We start from the raw sequence: 16216 nt of genomic DNA, 5'->3' as shown, positions 1-16216 counted from the left end.
AAGAGGCGGTGGTGAGACCCCTCCTCAAGAAGCCTTCCCTGGACCCAGCTATTTTAGGAAATTACCGGCCAGTCTCCAATCTTCGCTTTACGGCGAAGGTTGTAGAGTGTGTGGTGGCATGTCAGCTACCCCAGTAACTGGAGGAATCTGTCTATCTAGACCCGTTCCAGTCCGGCTTCCGGTCCGGTCACAGTACGGAGACAGCTTTGGTCGCGTTGGTGGATGATCTCTGGAGGGCCAGGGATAGGGGTTATTCCTCTGCCCTGGTCCTATTAGATCTCTCAGCGGCTTTCGATACCATTGACCATGGTATCCTGCTGCGCCGGTTGAAGGGGTTGGGAGTGGGAGGCACCGTTTATCGGTGGTTCTCCTCCTACCTCGCTGACCGGACGCAGACGGTGTTGACAGGGGGGCAGAGATCAACTCCGAGGCGCCTCATGTGTGGGGTGCCGCAGGGGTCGATTCTCTCACCCCTCCTGTTCAACATCTATATGAAGCCGCTGGGTGAGATCATCAGTGGCTTTGGGGTGAGATACCAACTGTACGCTGATGACACTCAGCTGTACTTGTCCACCCCAGGCCACCCCAGCAAAGCTGTCGAAGTGCTGTCCCGGTGTTTGGAAGCCGTACGGGTCTGGATGGGGAGAAACAGGCTCAAACTTAATCCCTCCAAGACGGAGTGGCTGTGGATGCCGGCACCTCGGTACAGTCAGCTGCAGATGTGGCTGTCCATTGGGGGCGAGTCGTTGGCCCCGATGGAGAAGTACGCAACTTGGGCATGCTCCTGGATGGTCGGTTGTCCTTTGAAGATCATTTGGCGACCATCTCCAGGAGAGCTTTTTATCAGGTTCGCCTGATCCGCCAGTTGCGTCCCTTCCTGGACCGGGATGCCCTATGCACGGCCACTCATGCTCTCGTTACCTCTCGTCTGGACTGCTGCAATGCTCTCTACATGGGGCTCCCCTTGAAGAGCAATCGGAGACTTCAGCTAGTCCAGAATGCGGCTGCGCGGGTTATTGAGGGAGAGGTTCGGAGCTCCCACGTAACACCTATCCTGCACAGACTGCACTGGCTACCTGTTGTTTTCCGGGTGCGCTTCAAGGTATTGGTTACCACCTTTAAAGCGCTCCATGGCTTAGGACCGGGCTATCTACGGGACCGCCTACTGCCGGCTTCTATCTCCCATTGTCCGGTGCGTTCCCACAGAGAGGGACTCCTCAGGGTGCCGTCAGCCAAACAGTGTCGACTGGCGGCCCCCAGGGGGAGGGCCTTCTCTGTGGGGGCTCCTACCCTGTGGAACGAACTTCCCCTCGGGCTCCGACAACTACCTGACCTTAGGACCTTTCGCCACGAACTTAAAACCTATTTATTTCATATGGCTGGACTAGCTTGATTTTTACTTTTAAATTTTAATTTAATTGAATTTGATGGGTTTTTAAAGTTTTGTAATTTTATGGGGGTGTATGTTATTTTAATATTTGGGCAAATTTAAATCAGTTTCTTAAGGGATGTTTTAACTATTGTGTATATCTGTATTTTATCTGCCTGTTCACCGCCCTGAGTCCTTCGGGAGAAGGGCGGTATACAAATTAAAATATTCATATTCATTCATTCATTCATTCATTCATATTCATTCATTCATTCATTCATTCAGTGCTGGAGTCTGGGGAAGGCTCTTGCGGATGCTCTGTGTCAGACACAGAGATAGAGCGAGGGCCGTCCAACGTTTCCCAGCCACCGGAGAGGCAACTGCCTTTGGAGGCTGAGATGAGTGAGGAGGAAGAATAGCTGGGGCCTGTTCCAGATGCACATATGCGCAGAGCAGTTAGGAGAGGAGAACAATGGAGGATAAGGAGTCGACTTGGGAAGCAAAGCATATGTGGATGCTGAATTGCCCCTCCCTGGCAGGGGAATAAATAGAAGGAAAGGGGAGTGGTTGTCATAGGAGACAATAGTTCGTATTTCTGAAGATTTTGCTCATGGTGTTTTGTGCCCCAAAGACTGCTTGCCAGAACTTAATTTGCAGCCTTTCGGCTGGGAGCTCATATCAAGGAACTGATAAGGTCTGTTACTGCCGTTAACTCCTTGAAGGACTCTTGCCTGGACTTTCCGGTGGGTGGATGCCATTAAATCACAAGAGGTAAATAAAGATGGGGGGGGTTTCGTGACCAGAGTCTCTTTCTTGCTTGTGCTGAGGCTGGGCCAGAACAGCAGGAACGTCACCTGAGCCCCACCTTGGTGTTAATTCTTTTATGATCCGTTTTATTCCCAGAGCTATTTTTAACTGGCAAGCGACCTCACCTATCACTTATCTCAAAAAAAAGGGGGGGGAAATCAAGATAAGAGAGACCAAAATAAATCCCACTGGTTTTTTCCAAGAGGAAAGGTAACCGGGGTTCATGGGGTGTGTGTGTGTGTGAAGGCTGCTTCCAGCCTGCACCCTCCAGAGATTCTCGGTACGGGTGGTCCTTGGCTTACAACCAGTCATTTAGCGACCGTTGGAAGTTACAAGGGTACTGAAAAAAGTGACTTACGACCGTTTTTCACACAGTGGCAGCGTGCCTACGGTCACCGGATCAAAATTTGGACCCCTGGCAACTGCTTTGCGTTTACGACGGTGGCAGTGTCCCAGGGCCACGTGATCTCCGTTTTGTGACCTTCTGACAAGCCAAGTCAATGGGGGAGCCAGATTGGCTTAACAACAGTTGACTTTGTAAAAATATACAAATAGAATGAGACTATTGCCTTATACACTGTAAGCCGCCCTGAGTCTTTGGAGAAGGGCGGGGTATAAATGTAAACAAAAATGTAAACAAAACAAAAAAAAAACAGTGCTACTAACTTAACTGCAATGCTTCACTTAATAACGGTGGCAAGAGAGGTTGTGAAAGCAGGGCAAAATTTACTTAACAGCCGCTGACATTTTGGGCCCAATTGTGGTCGTAAGTCAAGGACTACCTGCATTCCACCATCCTGGGGCCTTTTGCATTCCTGGCTGGCCCACCACAAGTCACACGGAGGCGGGGACTGAAGCCACTGCTGAGTGCAGCTCCTCTGTGGAAGCGACCGTCATCATCCCAGGTCCCCTCTGACCCAGACCTGGCCACTCACCCGACGGAGCCCGTGCGCAGGTGCTGCCCTTGGCAGGAGGAGGGAAGCTGACAGAAAGAGCAAGGGAAGGAAGGAAGGAAGGAAGGAAGGAAGGAAGGAAGGAAGGAAGGAAGGAAGGAGGCAGGGAGGGTGGGTCAGCCTCCTCCTCCCTCAGCAGGCACGATCCCACCGAAGCGGCTTCCGGAGCCTGGGGTGGCCGGAGAAGAAAGTGGTTTGGCTTGGCCCCCCTGAGGACGAAGCCCAGCGGCTCGACTCCCGTCAAAGGAACACTCTGGAAAAGAGGAGAGACCGGCGTTAAAATGGCAGAGGGACCCTACCCTGTGCACTGGCTGGCTGGTTGGCCCCTGCGAGAGGAGGAAGAAGGCTGGAGAGAGCCGAAGGGGAGACAACCCCACACCCTGTTTCTCAAGAGCAGCCATGGAAAGTGACCGAGGGAGGACCCAACGAGCACGCCTGACATTAAATGGCGCCTACCCAGAATGTTATATTTCACCTCTCTCTTTTGCCAGCTTTTCCATCAGAGCAAAAGCAAAGAGAGCCAGGCTGGTCTAGTAGATAAGGCGCCAGCTGGAAAGCAAGAGACCGTGAGTTCGAGTTCCGCCTTGGGCATGAAAGGAAGATGGGTGGCCTTGGGCCCTCTCTCCAGGCGCCAAATGAAGCAAATCCTCCTTCCTACTATTTTCCCAACAACAACCCTGCAAGGTGGGCTGGGCTGGGCTGAGGGAAAGTGACTGGCCCAGTGGGCTTAAGGCAGGACTAGAACTCCCTGTCTCCTGGTGATTGGCCCAAGACCTCCCTTTGGCTTTCACAGCTAAGGCGGGACTAGATCTCACCGTCTCCTGGTGATTGGCCCAAAGTCACCCAGCTGGCTTTCATAACTAAGACGGGACTAGAACTCACAACCTCCCGGTGTCTAGCCTGGCACTCTGGATCAAACTGGGTTATCTTGGTGGCACCTGCTCCGCAACGAAGCAGAAGAGGAATTGTCTCCCTGCGCTTTGTCACCTTTCGAAGGGCAAAAACTCTCCTTGCCCCGGCAGAAATATTTTCCGTTTTATTTCTAAATGCCAGATCACCATTGGCAAACCCTTGAGGAAAGGCAGCAGGTACATAGAGAGAAACAGAACAGATCTCCCCGATTTCTCCTCCTGACAGACAGAACAATTCATCGGGGGAATGACTTGGCCAAGGGCAGATTTTTACCAAGCGATTGGACGGCCGTCTGTCTCAGAGTTTCCTGCTAGACTAGAAAACCTCCCAGGTCCCGTCCAAGTCTTGCTATTCGGAGCTGTGGTGGCGCAGGGGTTAGAATGCAGTATTGCCGGCTAACTCTGCCGACTGCCAGCAGTTCCACCCTGACCGGCTCAAGGACGACTCAGCCTTCCACCCTTCTGAGGGGGGTAAAAGGAGGAGCCAGTTTGTTGGGGGACAATGTGCTGACTTGATAAAGCGCTTAGAGAGGGGCTGCAAAAGCCCAGGGAAGCGATATGTAAGTCTATTGCTATCCTGTTAACCGGAACGGTGAAATTTTAAATCTGAAGAAATAGTACTTCAGCCGACTGACTCCCCGTAACTGGTGCCCACCTCCGCCTCCCCCTGCATGGCCAAAGGAGGAGCAGGGCACCAGGGCATTAGAGGCCTGGAGGCCAGCACGGCTTGTCAGGAAGGTCAGCCCCAAGTCCTGCCCCGTAATTTCAAAAGCAAGACATTAGGCAACTTCCCCCGGCAGGCCTTCGCAGGGTTTCCTCCGTGAGGTCAGAACCAGAAGCCAGAGGCCCTGGCTGCCACCATCTTCTTCCTCCTAACCCACAGGGATGTCTTCCCGCCTGCTCTAACCACTCCGCTTCCGCTGCCAGAGAAGTCTTGGCTCTTCCAGGATTTGTGAAAGAAGGAAGGACGTGGTGTTGCTCAACAGGCCACCTGCAGCTGTTCTGGGGGCTACCAAGATCTGGACTCCTAGGCAAGGAGAACAGAGCACAACACCGGCTACAATGACGGAAGCCTTCAGCAGAAGCAGGCTGATAACACATTTTATCCTGAATGAAAACCCTCTAAGGCACTGGTGGTCTGGTGGTCCGTGGACCACTGGTGGGCTATGAGAAAATTTTGGTGGTCCGCAGAAAAATTATAATTACTAAACAAGTAATTAACTCTTTCAAAGACATAGCTAGTAACAACAACAAAAAATCCATGCATTTCTGGAACAGGACGTCCTAGCAGATCCAGTCTGTGCAATAAGAGCAGGGGTGTCCAACCATGGCAACTTGTGGACTTCAACTCCCAGAATTGCCCAGCTGGCTGTGCCGCCTAGAGAATAAACGGTACCTGAAGTCTACATGCCTTAAAGCTGCCAGTAGTGAGAAACAGTACTCTAGAAATGATCCATCTGATTGCCAGCTGTGGGTTAAGAGCAACTTCGGATGAGCCTAAAGAGCAACAATGATGACCAAAGGCCTGGAGACTAAAACGTATAAAGAACGGCTGAAGGATTTGGGTTTGGCTAGCCTGAAGAAAAGAAGAATTAGAGGCGACAGGATAGCCATATTCCAGTATTTGAGAGGCTGCCACAAAGAAGAGGGAGTCAAATTATTCTCCAAAGCACCTGAAGGCAGGACAAGTCAAGAAACAATGGATGGAAACTAATCAAGGAGAGAAGCAACCTGGAATTAAAGAGAAACTTCCTAAGAGTGAGGACAATTAACCCGTGGAATAACTTGCCTTCAGAAATCGTGGGGGCTCCATCACTGGCCGTTTTTAAGACTAGACAGTCACTTGTCTGAGATGGTACAGGATCTCCTGCTTGAGTAGGGGGCTGGACTAGAAGACCTTCAAGGTCCCTTCCAGCTTATTCTATTCTATTCTCAATCACAAATGGTTTTATTGGAAAGCAGTAAGTAAGGAAATGCTCTCATCTGATCAGTAAACGCGCAATATAAGCAGGCAAGAAGCTGTTTGCTCTTTTTTTAAAATCCGAAGTTAAGATATTGGGTGGCCTCAACAATACAACAGAAAGACAAACAAGTTCAGGAGATTATTCTGCGATTAATCGGATGCTGTAACGGAGGTCAAACTCTGGTGCTGGCGACGTCTACAAAAAGGTCCCACTTTATGCCTGTTTCATTTGGCATATTTATGTTGGACGCAGTTCTGAACTCGAGGGGGAGAACATCAGGCGCCTAGATGGCAGGAAAAGCCTCTGCAATTCTCCAGTCCTCAACTTTTGACCACAACTGAGGCCAAAATTTATACTGTTAATGTTAAATGAGACAGTTGTTGAGTTTTGCCCCGTTTTACGACCTTTCCTGCCATAGTTGTTCAGCGAATCACTGCTGCGATTTGCTGCCGTGTGAACTTCTTGTTAAGTGAACCTGGCTTGTCAGAAAGTGGCAAAAGGGGATCACAGGGCCCGGAGACACAGCGACTGTCGTAAGTATGAACCAGTTGCCAAGCATCTGACCATGGGGACGCTGCAGCGGTCATAAGTGTGAAAAAAGGTCACAAGGCACTTTTTCAGTGCCGTTGTAACTTCGAATGTCACTAAATGAATGGTCCTAACTTGAGGACTATCTCCACAGCTGACATGACCAATTCCTAGTCTCAGGGTCCGAATGCCAGGATATTCTCTTAACGTCCCTAGACTGAACAAAGTCCTGCGCACAGCAATACACTTGCCAAAACAGCCCAACCACCAAGGAAGGCCAGGAGCAACGGTGCGGACATAGAACGCAGACTCCTACAACTGGAAGGGACCCCAGAGGTCTTCTAGGCCAACCCCCTCCCAATCAAAAGGTTGTCCTATCTTTGAAAACCTCCAGCACCCACAACTCAATAACCTGCAGCCCCTGCAGACAGCACCATCCTGGCTAAGCAAGACAACCCAGGATTTCTGGAGCCCTACAAAATATTCAGGACTATTCTGCCAGAAGAACGCAAACTATCACTCCCCACGGAATTTCCAGGGAGCGACTCCAGTCAGCAGCCTTCACTGGGAACCAAATGTGGGGATAATTCTTACAGAGCAACTTCTAACCCTGAGACTGGAGCACAAATTATTTCTCTACACAGCTCAACTTGTAAGTTGTTGGGGGGAGAGCACACCCGTGACGTACACTTTTAACCTACCCAGAGCGCTTGAAGGGACATGGCCTATGCAGCCGAAAGCGGAAGAAGGCCAAGAGGAGACCTGACAAAGGTTTCCACATATCTGTATCCGAGGAAAGCAGGTCTCCCGGTTAGGTCCTTCTGGGTGGCTGGCTGGGGGATTCTGGGAGTTGAAGTCCACAAGTCTTAAAGTGGCTAAGGTCGGAGAAAAAGCCCCTGCCTGACTGCATAAATTGGTCTTTTGTTAGGAGATCCTCCTTATGGATTTCAGAGGATTGTGAGGAGGAATCCCCTAGATGTGACGGGTCTGTCAAACTGGCTTTGGTTCCGTTGCTCCTGGATCTACAACCGAGGCTCCTGTCAACCTGTAACGGAGGGGGCAGCCTCCTCCACTCCACTCCCATATTCTCTCCGCACGGGAAAAGAGCCACCAAGGGATTCAGGTCCTTTGGCATCTTTGAATGGAGTTGAAGGGGCCATAGATGCCAACTCCGGCACCTACCACAGGAATTTAACAAATCATCACAGGCATCATGTTTGAAAGTCCCTCTTGCCAGCTCCAAGCACGCCTACCTCTGGGGTTATAGAAAGCCCACCCCGACCCACCCAAGCTGCCCTTCCCATTAGGCAGCCTTTGACTCTCGCTGGCATAAAAACTGAGCTGCCTAGGTCTTAAATTCTTCAAACAGATTTACCTGAGTGAGCTAAAACAAAAAAGATATAACGCATACATCCGCCTGTTTTAGTCCCTCCTGGTTCAAAGCCGTTATTTGTGGGCGCGTTGAAGTACCTCAAAAAGAAACCGTCTTCTCCCAGCCAGGAGCCCTGGGTGAAATCGAGAAAGACATTGAACATCCCTTCCTTTCATGTCGGCTATCACCTGCTCCAGGCAATTGGGCCCAAAGCACCTTTCGGTTCCTGTCCACATCTTCCTTGCAACTGGTGACCCACACCTTCCACACATCTCCACCTATCAACAACCACGTCCCCTCAATGGGTTTACCAGTTTGTAAGGCGTGCGGTGCGCATCACGGCCCAAATACCAAAGAATTGGGCTACACCTAGATTTGATTAAAAAGGGAAGGCCTCTTGCCCTCTGCCTCAGCCGCCCAACAAGTTACCCGCTGACAACATTCGGCAAATCAGATCTCTACGAGGTTTCTCAGTCCTCCAGGTCACAGCTGTATCAAAAGTGAAGTTTATTTTAGAAAAGGCAACTGAAGTGATTCATAATAGCCAAGTAATCCCAACTGTCAATAACTGCCCTTCCACCCCTCACACCATCCAATGCAACTGATGGAGCTTCCAGGATAGGAAGCGAAACATTTTCTTCTTCTTCTTCTTCCTGAAAAGATCAGCCCAGTTACTTTTCTAAAATAAAAACCACTTTTGATATTTTGCAAATCACCCTCCTGCCTTTTCCCCAGCTGCAACCGTGCATGTAACCTGGTTTTCTTCTTCGTATATAGTGGAATATTGTGGACTATTGGAAGCAATTCCTGAGCGTAAGCCGAGGACAGTTTTTAAGAAATGACTCTATAGGAAGAGTACTCGAGCTCAGCGTGTATCCACCACACAAAAGGCTTCCCCCACATTAGCAGATTTTGAATATTTTTATATAGACCTTCCATTCAAAACTCAGAATAGGGATGCTAGAAATCCGTTCCCCAAAATCTTGTCCCGTGGTGGGACCTGGGAAGCGAGTCTTTTCCATGGCTGCCCCTGCCTTGTGAAACACACTCGCCCTCCCACCTCCCGCCACTAATTTGACAGACACACCCCTTTTTAGCCTTTTGGGAGCCCTCTAAGGCCTGACGATTCACTGAGGTACTGGGACAGGGCTGCAGAGACAGAAAGGAGGGCAAGAGGGCAAGTGGAGTTTGCTACGGGGCCATTCCAACAGGACAATCAACGCACAAGAGTGTTATCGTTTTATGGTTTTAATGCTTTATAACTGTTTTATATTTATGGCTTTTATTCTTGATGCGAGCCACCCAGAGTTGCTTAAGATGGGTGGGTGGGTGGGGACACGCATACTTAAAATAAATAAACTTTGCACAACAAAATGCATGGGAAATAGGCGTGTAATGAAGCAGAAGGCAGGCAAAGGATTGAGAGGCTGAAATAACCTGGGTTTTGCCTGGTGCTTAAAAAAATAAACGAGAGACCCAAAAGGGTTACCACTCCCCACCCTCTGCCTTCCTCAGAGGAAGTTCTCAGCGCTGGGCACGCGAAGGGCAAAGCCTGCCGCTCTTCAAGCCTCCGTGCCCCTATTCAGGGACGACTCTACAAACCAGATGGGTAAAAGTCAGCAGTTTAAAGGAAACAGAACTGAAACTTAAAAACAAACAAAACACCATACAGGTAGTTGGATGAACGTCTGAAGTCTCAACGGCACTGGAAAAAGCGACTTATGGCCGTTTTTCACACTTACGACCATTGCAGCATCCCCACAGTTGCGTGAACAAAATGCAACGGGCTCACGATTATGACAGTCGCAGCATCCCAAGGTCACGTGACTCCTGCTTGCGACCTTCCGACAAGCCAAGTCGATGGGGAAGCCAGATTCCCTTAACGACCGAGTTACTAACCTAACAGCTGCAGAGATTCACTTAACAACTGTGGCAAGGAAGGTTGTAAAATGGGGCAAAACCCACTTAACTATCTCACTTAGCAACAGAAATTGTGGTCGTAAGTCTAAGGCATTCCTCGCACCGAAATTCTGTTTCCAGAACAACCAAACCTCATTGCCAACCTGACAAAACTACACTAACACCCTGAGAAAGTTAACAGAATAAGAGGGTTGGAAGTCTAGATGAACTGCTCTACACACACACACACACACACAAACACACCCATGCAGCGACCCACCAGCCCACCCTTTCCCCAATCAACGATTCAATCGATGGATCAGAATAGAGCTGGAAGGAACCTAGTCCAGCCTTCTGCTCAAGCAGGAGACCTTATCCCACGTCAGACAGTCTCTTCTTAAAAGCCTCCAGTGATGAAGCACCCACAGCCTCTGGAGTCGAGTCGTTTCATTCATTGATCTGGGATTATAGAATATCAGAGCTGGAAGGGACCTCGGAGGTCTTCTAGTCCAGCCCCCTGCTCAAGCAGGAGACCCTCGGACCATTCTGTCCAGTCTCTTCTTCAAAGCCTCCGGAGGGTTCACGGTTCTGGCTGCAGAGGACCCCTTCCAGGGTCCATGTTTACCCACCACGTTCAAACCCAGGTCATGCCCCTGACCCGGCTGGCAATCATTAACCATGAGCCTTTGAACCTCCCCTCGCTGTCCTCCTCTGCCAGGCCTGACCCGGCCAAACTTTGCTTAGGTGAAGCCAGGTCAGCACGGCATCCCTTGGGTGGGGCGGGGGAAGAAGGGACCCTTTCCAGGAAACAAAGCAGCATCCCAGGTTATAACAATAATCCATGCAAAAAAAAAAAAATTGTTTTGCAGGGTCCCTTTTGCAATTCCTCTCCAAAGGCCCCCCCCCTTTGCAGCCAGACCCCAAAACGTGACCTGGAAAGAGGCGGGTCTCCCTCCCCCCCCTTCCTCCTCCAGGGCCCCCCACAGATTGCATGCACGCGGGGGGGGGATTGTCTATTAGGAGGGGGAGGCAAACGGGGGTCCCTCCCTCTCGGCCCCAATTAATACCCCCCTCCGGGGCCCCTCCCCGCCCAGGATGAGGGCGCCGGCCCCTCCCGAAGGCCCTTGCAGGCCCCCGCCCCCACTGCAGCCACACCCCGCGGGGAGGAGGAAAGGGGCGCGAGGGGCGCTCCCACGGGCCACGCGAGGCCGCACGTGCGCGGAGGCAAGGCAGGGCAGGCCGAGGGCCGGCGGGGAGCGCAGCCCGGGGCCGCGGCGTCCTCCTCCTCCTGCGGGCCCGGCGAGGGAGGGAGGGAGGGGTGGGGGGGGGAGAGAGCCCCGGTTCCCATGGCGACGCAGGGCCCCCCCCGCGCGGCGCACCTTACCCGCCGGTGGGTGGGTGGGTGGGTGGGTGGGTGGGCGAGGCGGCGGGGGGCGGGAGCGGGGGCCGAGGAGGAGGAGGAGGAGGAGGAGAAAGAGGCCGCGACGGCTTCCACGGCTCTGCGGCTCCGCGTCTCGCGCTCCTTCCTCCTCTCGCCGCTTGTTTGTGTTTGTGACCAAGATGGCCGCCCTCCTCCCGGTCACGTGACGCGGGCTCCCCGAAGGCGCGCGGGAGGCGTCACGTGCCGGGGACGTCGTTGGACGTGACCCCGCGTCCCTCAGACTGGGCGACACGTGATCCGAGGCACCCCCCCCGTCCCCAGGGCTGCGGTGAGGGACGTCGACGTCGTTGGACGTGACCCCGCCCCCCTCCTCAGACTGGGCGACGCCGCGCCGTCACGGCATCCGAGCTCCGGCCCCGCCCTTAATTTTTTTTTTTTTAGCCTGGCCTGCCTCTCGCGTGACGTCATGCGCCTGTTATAAAATGACGTCAGACCGGCTGCACCAAGGGAGGCTCTGGAGGCGAGAGGGTCTCTGAGTGTGCGCAGAGTGCCTTTGGTTCTTTTTCTGCCGAATGAGGGCGGTGCCACCTTAAAGAAAGAGGCGGGCTTCCACTCCCAGAATTCCCCTGTTCCAGCGTGGGGGATTCTGGGAGTTGAAGTCCAAGCTCTTAAAGTGGCCAAAATTGGGACACTGGCCTAGAGGATGGAGCAGCCGGGGTTATTGTATTTATTTATTTATTAAATTTTTATACCACCCTTCTCCCGAAGGACTCAGGGCGGTGTACAGCCAAAAATAAAACACAATACATATACAATTAAAACCAACAATTAAAACCTAGCAAATTACAAAAGGCTGATAGTTAAAAGTTTGTAAAAGTTTGTAGCCCCCAACCTGCCCCCGGAAGAATGAAATCTTACTCCAGTTCCTGCCTGGTTGCCTTTGATGGGAGGGGCAGAGGAGCCCCCAGCCGTGGGGCTGATTAGAACCCCCCACTTTGCCTTTGGGTTAAGAGCGGAGTTGAAGTCCACCAAGTCTTAATGTGACCAACTTTGGGGTCCCCTGGAGTAAATCCTCACCTTCTCCTTCTGAGAAGCTTTATATCCAAATATATTTTATTCTTTATACTCTTTCGATCAATCAAATAGAATAGAGCTGGAAGGGACCTTGGAGGTCTTCTAGTCCAGCCCCCTGGCTCAAGCAGGAGACCCTCGATCCTTTCAATCAATCAGAGTAGACGCTCCATCTTCCCTTAAAATCTTAACACAGTCCACAACGGTCTGAGAACCGGCATCTCCCCTAGATAAAGTAAATCAACTAAAATTAGCAAACTTCCTCAAACCCCCCAAATAAATTACCAAGACCTAATCCACATATAGGGTCTGCAAACACAGAGTTAATTAAATTAGGTCTCCGAAAGGAACTGCATGTTCACATACACATACATACACACACCCCTAGAATCACCACGTAGACACTTCACCCTGGATAAGGTCTCCCTCTAAAAATCTGCTGCTGTACTGTACCCCACTTTCTCTGGGACCCTGTTGTGCTTTTCAGAATAAATATTTCTTCTTTCCTCACAGCTTCTCTGGATCTCATTTTTATTTATCCTTGAGCAGTCCTGGCTGGAGTTGGAACCCCAAATTATTCTTCTGGCATTCTTAGTTTTTAACTTTTATATACATACATACATACATACATACATACATACATACATACATACATATATATGTAAGTCTTTGGTTGTTCGGGTTTTCTCCCGTGTAAAATTGGAAGTGTCTTGGCGACGTTTCGATGAAGTCTCATTCGTCATCTTCAGGCTTCAGCTTCCAATCAATCAGAGCACAACCAATCAGAGCACAGCCAAGCTCCCACCCAATCAGTTCAAACCCCCAGTAGCAGTTAAAAGGAAGAAACAGCTGCGATCACACATTGCTCCCAGAAGCACGAAGCTGAAGCCTGAAGATGACGAATGAGACTTCGTCGAAACGTCGCCAAGACACTTCCAATTTTACACGGGAGAAAACCTGAACAACTGAAGACCTATATACAAACACCCGTGAAAACCTCAGAAAATATATATATATATATATATGTAGATCTTTGGTTATATATATATATCTCATTATATATATATATATACACACACACTCTGTTCTTAAATTTTGACACTTTATTGTGCAATGCCCAGAGTCCCTCTCTGAGAGAGATGGCCATTCAAACATATGAAAAATAAATAATAAGGTGCTTTTTCCAGCCAGCTGGAAAAGTTGGGGCAACTTTGCAACCTCTGGAAAAGGAGACCCCAGCCTAAAGCTGCTTTCCTCTGTTTTGTAAAAGCATTGGATTTGCTGATTCACATTTCTTGGGCAATCAGTGGCTGTTCCACAATCTTTCTTACAAATGTGGTTACTGAGCCTGCTATTTATAGTTCTGCGTTTGGGTTTCTATTTCAGTTGAAGAACCTTTACTTTTGTCTCCTAAATTTCATTTTGATATTTTCTGCCCACATTTTCACTGTCAAGAGTCGCCTTAATTTTGAACAGACTAAGAGTTGGAAGGGACTTTGGAGGTCTTATAGTCCACCCCTCTCCTCAAACAGGAGATACCATCTCAGACAAGTGACTGTCCAATCTCTTCTTAAAAGCCTCCAGTGATGGAGCCCCCACAATTTCTGAAGGCAACTTCTGTTCCATTCGTTAATTGTCCTCACTTTCAATCCTCACTTTCTCCTTAATTCCAGGTTGCTTCTCTCCTTGATTACCGTGTTTCCCCGAAAATAAGACCCTGTCTTATATTCTTTTGAACCCCAAAATAAGCGCTTGGCCTTATTTTCGGGGGGGGGTCTTATTATTTCGGGGCACGTGGAGCAAGATGGGGCTCCTCTTGCCGTCTTACCTGATTTCTAGCTCTGCGTTTAAATTTTATTTTATTTGGCTTATTTTTGGGGAAACAGGATAGTTTCCAACCATTATTTCTTCTCCTGTCCTCTGGTGCTTTGGAATTTTTAACAGACTAACAGAGTTGGAAGGGACCTTGGAGGTCTTCTAGTCCACCCCTCACCTCAAACAGGAAATTCTATACCATTCCAGACAAATGGTTGTCCAATCACTTCTTAAAAACTTCCAGTGTTGGAGCATTCACAACTTCTGGGGGGAAGTTGTTCCACTGGTTAATTGTTTTTGCTGTCAGGAAATTTCTCCTTGGTTCTAGGTTGTTTCTCTCCTTGAGTCGTTTCCATTGGTTGTTTCTTGTCCTGCCTTCAGACAAAATTTCTGTTTTTATTTATTTATTTATTTATTTATTTATTTGATTTGATTTTTATACCGCCCTTCTCCCGAAGGACTCAGGGCGGTGTACAGGCATAATAAAACCGACAATACAATATACAAGTTTAAAATACAATTTAAAAAACTTATTTAAATTAGCCCAGTGATTAAAATTTACCATACTAAAAAACCCCGTTTAAAATCAATAAATTTAACATTAAAATCCCAATTTAAGCCAGCCCCGCGCGGATAAAAAGATGAGTCTTGAGTTCGCGACGAAATGTCCGAAGGTCAGGTATTTGGCGTAAACCCGGGGGAAGCTCGTTCCAGAGTGTTTTTGCCCTCTACAACATTAGTTGTCCCAACCAATCCTGCCTTACCTGCAGGCATATGGGCATTAATTTCTTCCTGTAAATGACTAATCCACATGGAATTCTTTATTGGACAATTATACCTGGCTAAAATATTCAAGGTGGCCGCTTCAGGACCACACCTGGTTCCCCCGTTGAACTCTTTTCAGGCCTGTAGAAGAGAATGGCTTCCAATCATCAGATGGGGTAATAATATGCCCCACCACACCCCTCGCAGGGAATATTTTCAGCTGGACTGAAATCAAGTTACATGAGTTGCCTGATCAAAGATCAACCATGTTCAATAAATCTCTCCTTCTTTTATCGGGAAGACAGGCAGGCACCTGGGAGACACATTAGAAACAGAGTCAGGTGCAATTTGTTTATCAGTTTGGGCTTATGGGCTGGGGAGTGGATCCTTGGAGCGGAAGGATCCACCTTCCAATTTCTTATCTGGTGACTAAGTCGCTACAGGTTTGCTTGGCGTCCAGCCTTGGTTCAAATTGTAATTCAGAAGACCCATGGCACTCTTCCCTACCCAGCATAGCTCTCTAACCACCCCTCCCTCGCCGGGTGGCATCACAGGGAACCCCCTTGGAAACTGGCCTGAAGGATGCTGGCCCTCGAGCTGGGCTCCAGGTGTGCTCAGGGGAGGTTGTGGGTGCTTGTCCAGCCAGCCGAAGCTTCTGAAAGCTGGGGCCACATTGCCCCAAGGCATTACCTCCACCTGGCCGCCTGAGTCACCAACCCCGGTGGAGAAGACATTGCTCCCCCAAATTTCTGCCTGCCAATCTGTCCCACCCCCTCTCTTTCTTTTGATCTTTGTTCGGGGCCACACCCCATGAGACGTCAGCACGTAAAATCCCAATGGTGAAGGGGAAAGTCCAAGGTTCGACTTGGATGAGCAGCCTCTTGCCCTCTGCCCGTAAAGAATGGGTGGGGAACCGAGCCCGGCTATATTAATCAGAAAGGGGGACGTGCTCGTCCTTCGCTCCAGCCGCTTCCCAGGATGGGCTGCGAGAAGGCAGGGCCGATGGTGTTGCTGCTCCTGACCCTGGAGGGCCTCCTTGCCACCAGACCCACCAGGTAAGAAATCCGCTTAGATTAAATTGAGGGATGACAGGCAGCCTGGATCCATTTCTAGGTAAAGCTTCCAAGCAGAGCAGCCAAGATGATGGGCATTCTGGAGGCTAAGCCGTATAAGCAGCAGGTGGAAACCAATCAAGGAGAGAAGCAAACCAGAAATGAGGGGAAATTCCCTAAGAGTGAGTCCAATTAACCAGCGGAACGACTTGCCTCCAGAAGTTGTGGGTGCTTCATTGCTGGAGGCTTTTAATAAGACTGGACAATCACAGGGGTGAAATCCAGCAGGTTCCAACAGATTCTGGAGAATCGGCAGCAGAAATTTTGAG

General features: G+C 50.0%; 1 protein-coding gene across 7 annotated transcripts in view; it reads right to left on the bottom strand.

The window, feature by feature from the left end:
* GIGYF1 (GRB10 interacting GYF protein 1) overlaps positions 1 to 11382 on the bottom strand; it is a 30876-nt gene extending 19494 nt beyond the window's left edge. For 3 of the 7 annotated variants that reach the window (XM_058181130.1, XM_058181133.1, XM_058181135.1), the window contains exons 1-2: positions 11188 to 11381; positions 3112 to 3382 (exon numbers count right to left, since the gene is read on the bottom strand). The gene's annotated coding sequence lies outside the window, so the exon portion shown is untranslated. Of the gene's footprint in view, positions 1 to 2958; positions 3070 to 3111; positions 3383 to 11187 lie in introns of those variants that run through there. The other 4 variants (XM_058181134.1, XM_058181136.1, XM_058181132.1 and 1 more) reach the window with 3 other exon arrangements.
* Between the last annotated feature and the right edge of the window lie 4834 nt (positions 11383 to 16216).

The sequence above is a fragment of the Ahaetulla prasina genome, chromosome 4, assembly GCF_028640845.1.
Source record: "Ahaetulla prasina isolate Xishuangbanna chromosome 4, ASM2864084v1, whole genome shotgun sequence".
NCBI classification, from domain to species: Eukaryota; Metazoa; Chordata; class Lepidosauria; order Squamata; family Colubridae; genus Ahaetulla; species Ahaetulla prasina.
The sequence above is the reverse complement of the archived record's forward strand: the minus strand, read 5'-3'. Positions and strand labels throughout refer to the sequence as shown.